The 7,804-nt window shown below is 38.2% G+C and overlaps 1 long non-coding RNA gene across 1 annotated transcript; it reads right to left on the bottom strand.

The window, feature by feature from the left end:
• Positions 1 to 2,192: 2,192 nt before the first annotated feature.
• LOC115417823 (uncharacterized) lies at positions 2,193 to 7,780 on the bottom strand. Its single transcript, XR_003935209.1, has 2 exons — positions 7,671 to 7,780; positions 2,193 to 6,416 (listed from the first exon to the last, which is right to left on the bottom strand). It is a non-coding gene; the product is annotated as an uncharacterized LOC115417823 (long non-coding RNA).
• Positions 7,781 to 7,804: the final 24 nt, after the last annotated feature.

The raw sequence follows: 7,804 nt of genomic DNA, 5'->3' as shown, positions 1-7,804 counted from the left end.
AAATAATAATTTGCATCAGCTTATCAAAGAAATGCGATGATAAATTCAGCCATGTTCTATGTGAACACCTGTGTCATTCAGAGCAGGTAATCCTGAAGAATACCTCCACATCTGTTATTCACCCTGTGAGATCTGCATCTTTTCAGACTCTTCTGACTCCCATCACTGCTCACACAGCTGCAGTCTTGTTTTGCAGACAGTCAAGGTCTTGGAGCCATTCGGTGGCCGTGCATCCCAGAGATAATGTCAAGGCTCAGTCTTGTACATCACAAATCTTCTGTGAGGAACGACAGGAATTGTTCATTTCTCTCTAATGGCTGCCACAGTTTATCAACACACTATTTGCGGAACATTTCTTGGAAGGCACTGACTGCAACACCCCCCAAGACTCAGCCGGGAGTGTTTTTCATCATGTCTGTGTTGTAGGAGTTAGAGTCGATGGTATTTACACTCAACATTCATAAATGTACTGATCCCTGTGGCAGTTTTACATGCAGCTCTGGAAAAACTTAGGATACCACCGAGAATGACAACCCCGACTGAAGAGGGATAGTCACAGTTTATCAAACTAAGGAGAGCTGCCGCTTAAAGACGCCAAAATAAATGTAACAGACTGAGAGTTTGGCAGGTCACATGGAAATCAGAGTTTACCCACGAAATACTGAACTGTTGAAACATTAGCGCTGTTACTGTAACTGGGTCTGTCGGATTACAATTTTTACTGAGGTTCCGTCTTTATACCCGTGGTCTAGAAGGTTTGGCTTGTAATCAAAGGAATGTCAGTTCAATTCCCCAGACCAGCAAAGAGTTGTTGGCTGATGTGCCCTTGAGCAAGGCACCTAATATGGTGAGCCCACTGCTCCTAGTCTGCAATGTATGATCTAGTGATGGGTTAAATGGAGGTCAGTTTTGGTGTGAAATACTCTGTTTGTGCTTTTCTTTTTTTTTTTACCCTGAACTGTAGTTATTGTTTTTTAGTATCAGATTTATCATATCTATTTTTTTTTTACTTTAACCTCCCTGTAACTGTGTCTTTCTTGTGTTTGAAATCTTGACTCTCAGCATAAACTACTGTTTCTATTACTTCTAATTTCTTCATTAATTCCGACAGTATATGTCTCTACTTTATCCTTTTCTCTTTATTGTTTGCGTTGATATTCCAGGATCATATTCATATCCTCAGATTGACTTTACCTTCATAAATCTGATTCAGATTATTTTCAGTTATTTTAATTGATGTTTTAATGGTGGTTGTTGGATTTTACTGGTGTTTGATTTGTTTCATACCTGCACCGTAAGAGTTTTTTGAATTATAATCTTTATATTATAAATGGGAAGTGGACTCTGTGTGTGTGTCTCAGGCATCACACAAAATCCGGAAAGAGCTGACTGCTGCAGTTTGGCATACTTATGTATTCTTGGTCAAGGAAGAGACTATCAAAACTGGCAAGTTGATAGGACCAATATTTAGGGAGATATGAGTAATTCTGGAAAACAATAGCCTTACAATCTGGTTGCTATGCCCAGAACAATATGAACATTTTGGCGGTGACTACTGGACAAATGTGGTACAGCATGCACGAATACACAACAAATATCTGTGCTGGGGGTCCGGGATGTGGATTATAAAAACACCCCCTTTTTGGCACCCCCCCCCCTCAGTATTGACAGTGAAGGCCAGGATCTAGAACCCCTGGTTCCCCACAGGTCAACACACTACTTTACACAATATGTTTCTTACTTTCCATTTCTTTTTGTTCAGTTTCTTTCTCTCTATTGTGGAGCTGCTGTAACAGTGAACTTTCTCTGCTGTGGGACCATTAAAGATTGTTATCTTCATAGAAAACACTGGTACTAAACTGGGTTGTGAACTGTGATCATCAGCACAGAAACTAAGGGAAACAGTTTTTGGATTTTGTCTGTTAATAAATAGTAAATATATTTTTAAAAAAAAGCACATTTAAAATGAATAGTACAGTCAAACATGTGGTCTTTGGTTCAGTCCAGAACTCTTACCATTTCAATAATAATTGTGACTGATCAAAAATCAAATACAAAATAAATTTATGTAATTGTATTTTAATTTCTGATGTAATTTAAACATTTTAATATTTATCAAATGAAAACATTTTACCAACATGAGCTCCTTTTGTGATAAAGTGCCACTACACAACACAAAATTAATGCAAATATTATATGAAACATTTTTATTAATAATCATAAAACGCAGAAAAAAAAAACATTAATTCCATTTGTCATTATAACATCTTAGGATAAAAGCACCAACACCGAACAGTAACAATTTTTTCCATGAAAATCCAGGGCGTTTTGGAAAGTAGGTTTGCTGTTTTATTGCACCCCAAACCCTGCCCTGACTTCACCGATCAGAGATCACCATACTAAAGGTCCAGAGTCCAGCGTTGGTCTCCCTGAGACCCCATCCTTCATCGTAAGAGGAGGAGGAGGAGGGACCCCAACGAAGGACACTGACCCTCCATGAATCTAGACAGAGGCATTTGTGAGATGAGGAAGATGCTGAAAGTCGTCGCCATTTCACAGCTTGTCGTGATCAGACTGACTCTTGTAAAGCTTTATAAAGCTGGATTTTGCTGGAGACGCAGGATGTTTTTGACGGTGAGAATGAATCCTGTGGAGATCAGAGAAGGCAGATGGATGAGGACAAGAATCAGGCTGAAATACACCATCTGAGGGTTGTCCTGGTCCTGAGTTGGGTTAGAAAGGGACTGGTTTTTTTCTGTTGTGCCACAAGATAGTACTAAATTTATGACATGTAGCAGCTTAAGACAAATTATTCATATAGCTTCAAGCAATCTGGGGAGTTCCTGAGTTCAGACCTTTGGCAGGATTTAGAGTAAACAGCCTCGACTGCAAAGCTCTCACAGATTACCAATAATGTACCAGGATGGAGCACGCTGGACTATTCATGCTCACACACCAAAGGACCTGAATGACACTGCCTCATCCCTGTCAATGACTCAACAGGACACTCATTCTCACCGGCACAAACATCAAACCAAACACACCCAATACTACAACAGTGGAAGAGTAGTATTTATAGATCAATAGCTGCAATTTCCTTGTTTTAAGTGAAGGAGAGCACCGTGCTGTCTGACTAGAAGTATTAAAAACTGACAGGAGTCTGAAGACACAATTAAAAGCGTGACATTTAACTGCAATTGTATCAAACACCAAGAGTAAAAAAATTTTAAATAGCATTAACAATAATTACAAAAGTCCTCTCAGTGCTGGTAATAAACGGTCTACTGTCTCTAATTCTGCCCTAAAATGAATAAATCAATCTGTTCACTTAAAACACTTGCAAATGAGAAACAATTTGTTTACAGAGTGAGTGCACAGGACATGACTTTTTCTATAAAGCTTTGATAATTAGTCTATTATTCCCTTGGACACGCACTGGAAAAAGTGGAAAATGCACACACACACAAACAGAGCTTAAGTGTATTCCCACTATCGAGGAAAAAAAGGAAAAAAAAAAAAAAACCCTTGGCTGCTCTCACTCCCAAAGTAATGCGCACATACACCCAAAGCGAGTGCTTTACATCATCTTGAAACTACAAATACACAATTTGCTCACATTACAAGGTGCCGCGATTTCAGTAAGACATCCAAAGACAAACAGTGTGTATAAGGAGGTTGACAAGTAGTTGTGTATGCACCAGTACAGATTTAGTCTGAATAGCCGTTGTTTAGAAACAGAAGCACCATTTTTTTCCTGCTGAATCTGGGAAGTTAAAAAAAAGAAACAAAGACATGAAAACATCTGATAAAAGTGTTAACTATTCTAGTGCTGGAATCTAGTGGAGTTTGCAGCATAGCACCTCTGTGTGATGTGTGAAATACACAGTTTCTATTTCTGTGGTGTGTATAGAATAAGGTTGAGCTGCTGCCACCTCACTGGCGCCACCTGTTAAGGTCCTGCGGTGGCAAAGCTTGGCTTTCCTTGGCTTCAAGCCTCCCATTGAACAGGTTGAATTTAAGGGTCACAATGCCAGCACCAAAACAACCCTTTCACTTAATACATATTCATATATATTCATTTATATGTGTATAGACTATGTATAGATACATATTTCTTATACCATTTCCTTATGATGGGGAGAATTACAAAGGATAACAAAAACTTCTGTACAAAAACAGTGTGTCTTGTTCACTTACAGACTGCTCAGATAAGCAAAGTGAGCTGACAGATGATAAACACCATCGGCGGCCCCTTATAGCTGTCTGCACAGACTCTGAACCAGCTGTAGGTTTATGGAAAGGTGGTGTCTACAGTGAAGTTGTACACGAGGCATTCACAGAACCAGACAACAGCATATTAAATATAGGAGAAAGAACAAAGGCCAAAACGGCTTTACAAATGTCCCTGTGTACAGCACCAAGTATTCGATTGGATTTTGATGTTTTTACTACAGAATAAATAAGGTCAGGCACAGTCCAAATTTAGCACCATTGTTTTCAGACTGTGAGTCAAGTACACACACTATTGCATTCTACAATGTCAACATATTTTAGGATTAAAAAAAAAAAAGAAAAACATACCAAAGCAAGACTGACAGCATAAATATAATAATCTAAATTATACACAACTATACAGTTGGAGAATCAATCACATTCACAGTACAAACATTGTTTACAAAAACAAACAAAAAAACAAAATAAAAACTGAAGACAAATTTACACAAAAGCAAACAAAAAGGTGTGAAAAGAGACCAGTAGTTTTTTTTTGTGGTTATGGTTATGTTTTCCCAGTGTGTGAGGATTTGCATGCATGACGGCGTATGTGTGCGTGTGTTTGGATTAACTCAATGCAGTTAAATGTTGCACATACATGTGTCCATATTTTAGTTTCAACCATTTGCTTAAACCTGCATTTGCCAACAGCAGAGATAAATATAACTTAACTAAGTTTAAGAACAAACTCCTGCTCGATGAATGTGTCTGCTGAGGTCCAATGTAGTAGTGTGATCTATTAAACTGACTTGAGAAGAAAAAAGTATCAATAAATACAAATGTGTTGTGGTTTTGCTGTGATTCATTTACACCTGGATTTATCTTCACAAAATGTTATTGACAGTGCAGCCACTTTTGGATTCTTTACCAGAGTCTCCACTGAGCACCATGTTATTTAATTTATTGGGGGTTATGATAGATTATTGTGTATGTAGCCATTCTGTGAACTATCGGCCCCCTTTACACGCTGCTAATGGGCCACATTTTTAAAATGAAGCCCACTGACTTAACACAAGTCTGGTTCTAAACTACTGTTGAAAATAAAAAGTGGGATCAATTTAACCACAAAGCTAGATCTCCTTCTGAAGAAAGCAGTAATTTCCATGGAAACATTAAGTGCATGATATGAGATTACAAGAGTGGACATTTTTTCATCTGTCAGGATAGTTTAATTTTAGTTCTAAAAGTGAGTATTATATTGATTTCTACTGTAACTGTTGAGTTCATCATGACATGTGAAGGGACTCTATAACAACGAGCCAGGGCTTATGATTCTTATGCTACATGAGTAACTACATCTTATCCAGTGTGAAATCAGACCAAAATATTACCTTCCTCATTTTGATACTTAAAATTTGATACACAATTAAGTAAGAAGAGAGAGAAGAGAGCACATCCATGCAGAAAGGCAAAGCTGCATGGAGTCTGAGCAAAGTTCAGCTGAACTGGTCTGAAGAGAACGTGGCGAACGATGAGATCTGGCTCTAAAAAAGGCAGACTACATGTTTCAATCCATTACCAAATGTGACATTAAACTACAGCTGCAACAACTACAAACTAACCAGTTGATCCAAAATAAGTTAATAAGTGGCTGTTTCTGTGACCATCTGCTTCTTATGTGAGATGCCTGATTTCTAACCTCTATTTTATTTGTTTGTCTTTTAGCTATTAGCTTCTTTTAGACTCACCAAAACCAATAATGACAATAATTGTTGCAGCCCTGTATTACATAATTAATAAGTGATTGTTGTACTGAACATTAATTCCTATTATAGTCACCCAAAAAAATCATTAAACACTATTATATTAATAAGCACCTCATTTCAATTCATTCAGTGCTGGACAGCAGCCAGTATTGACATTTCCATTGTAAAACTAAACACATTTTAGCCATAACTCCACACGTGAACAAGACCAGTAGCCATAACCTCTGCTCATGGTGACCATAGTGGTGGTGGAGGAGGAGGCTAAGGTTTCTGTGTGTGTGTGTGTGTGTGTCTGTGTGTAAGATCCCAGTACAGAAGCCGGTCTTGGAGGCAGATGGGTAGTGCAGATGTTTAGAAGCACCAGTGAGTCGAGTGCCTTGGTCCACACCTGGACATTTGCATAGTTTATTCAGTGTTGAGGTAGTTTTCATCAATTACCTGAAAGATCAAACAAGAGAACAAAAACATCATTTATGGATTCAACACAACAAATACACACACAGACGTTCAATGAATCATATCAAAGTCTGTCACTGTGTGGAAAAACACATCCTGTAGATCAAAACTATGACCAAATATCTCAATATAATGATATACTTTCTCAAAATAATAATTTATCTTCCAGTAGTGATTCATTATTTCAGAGTTTTGGCTTGGTACCTCATGAGAAACCTCATTAAAATAATGCTTAAGTGTGCTTTCCCATCTACCTGAACTAAACAATCGGTCAGTCCAGGACAAACTGAATCAGGATTTGGTTCATGTACAGTGCAAAAATACTTTCACACTTTACGTAACAATTACAGCAAGTTACACAAAATTATTTTCACCCAAAAACAAATGGAAGTTGAAAGTACAACAAATCTGCGTAAGGTGCACGCACAACTATGGCTACGTTCAGACAGCAGATCTTAATGCGGAATTCAGATTTTTTTGTGTGCTCGTTCATATTACACATTAAGTAAGACTTCTATCAGTTTTGAGTATGAACTGAATGCGACCCTGAAAAGACCTGCATGCGCAAGAGGTCCTGATGTAAACATAACCCCGTGGGCATGCACTGTGTTTACGGAAGTAAGTGTGTTTTTCCCATCGCTCCTCCTCCTGGGACACAGAATCGTGATGTTTGTCGCATTTCAATGATGTAAAGGTTGGATAAATGCGACCTGTCCAATACAGACTGAAGTTGCATTGCAAAATATCGGCTAAGTATCGGATTTAGGACCACATATGAAAGAGGCCTGGGTTGGATTTGTGGTGTTCAAACTGTCTTTAACAGATTGGATACAGGTCACATATGGGCAAAAAAAAAAATCGGATTTGGGCCACATTTGCCTGCAGTCTGAACATAGCCTACGAAAGGGGATTAATCACAGATAGATAATGATGCTCTAATCCATTAGTCTGCACTGAACCACTTCCAAAACTAATTTGTAAGCAAAAAAATGTATAGAATTTGATAATACAAAGTGAAAATTCTAACATTTCATCTCATGATTGTGAGAAAGTTTATCAATATTTGAAGATATGTCAAAATGTTAAGATAGCAGCTCGTTATTTTGACTTGGAAGAATTTCTTCTTTTCATCACAGTGGTAAAAAATGGGCTTCCATAACGTCATGTCTCTCTTAAAAGTCACATTTGTTGTCCTGCAGATTTTATTTTCAATCTCAAGTCAAATGAATGACTTACCTTGTTCATTTAGAACATCCATTCATGGGAGCACAGGGAAAACAGGTATCCTGTGTCTCACTCCCTACCAGCCTCTCACCCCTCTACCCAATGATTGCCATTTGCTCTTCCCCTCTTCATCCCCGCCCCCCCCA

Source organism: Sphaeramia orbicularis, chromosome 4 (genome assembly GCF_902148855.1).
Source record: "Sphaeramia orbicularis chromosome 4, fSphaOr1.1, whole genome shotgun sequence".
NCBI lineage: Eukaryota > Metazoa > Chordata > Actinopteri > Kurtiformes > Apogonidae > Sphaeramia > Sphaeramia orbicularis.
This window is presented reverse-complemented; position numbering and strand designations above follow the sequence as displayed.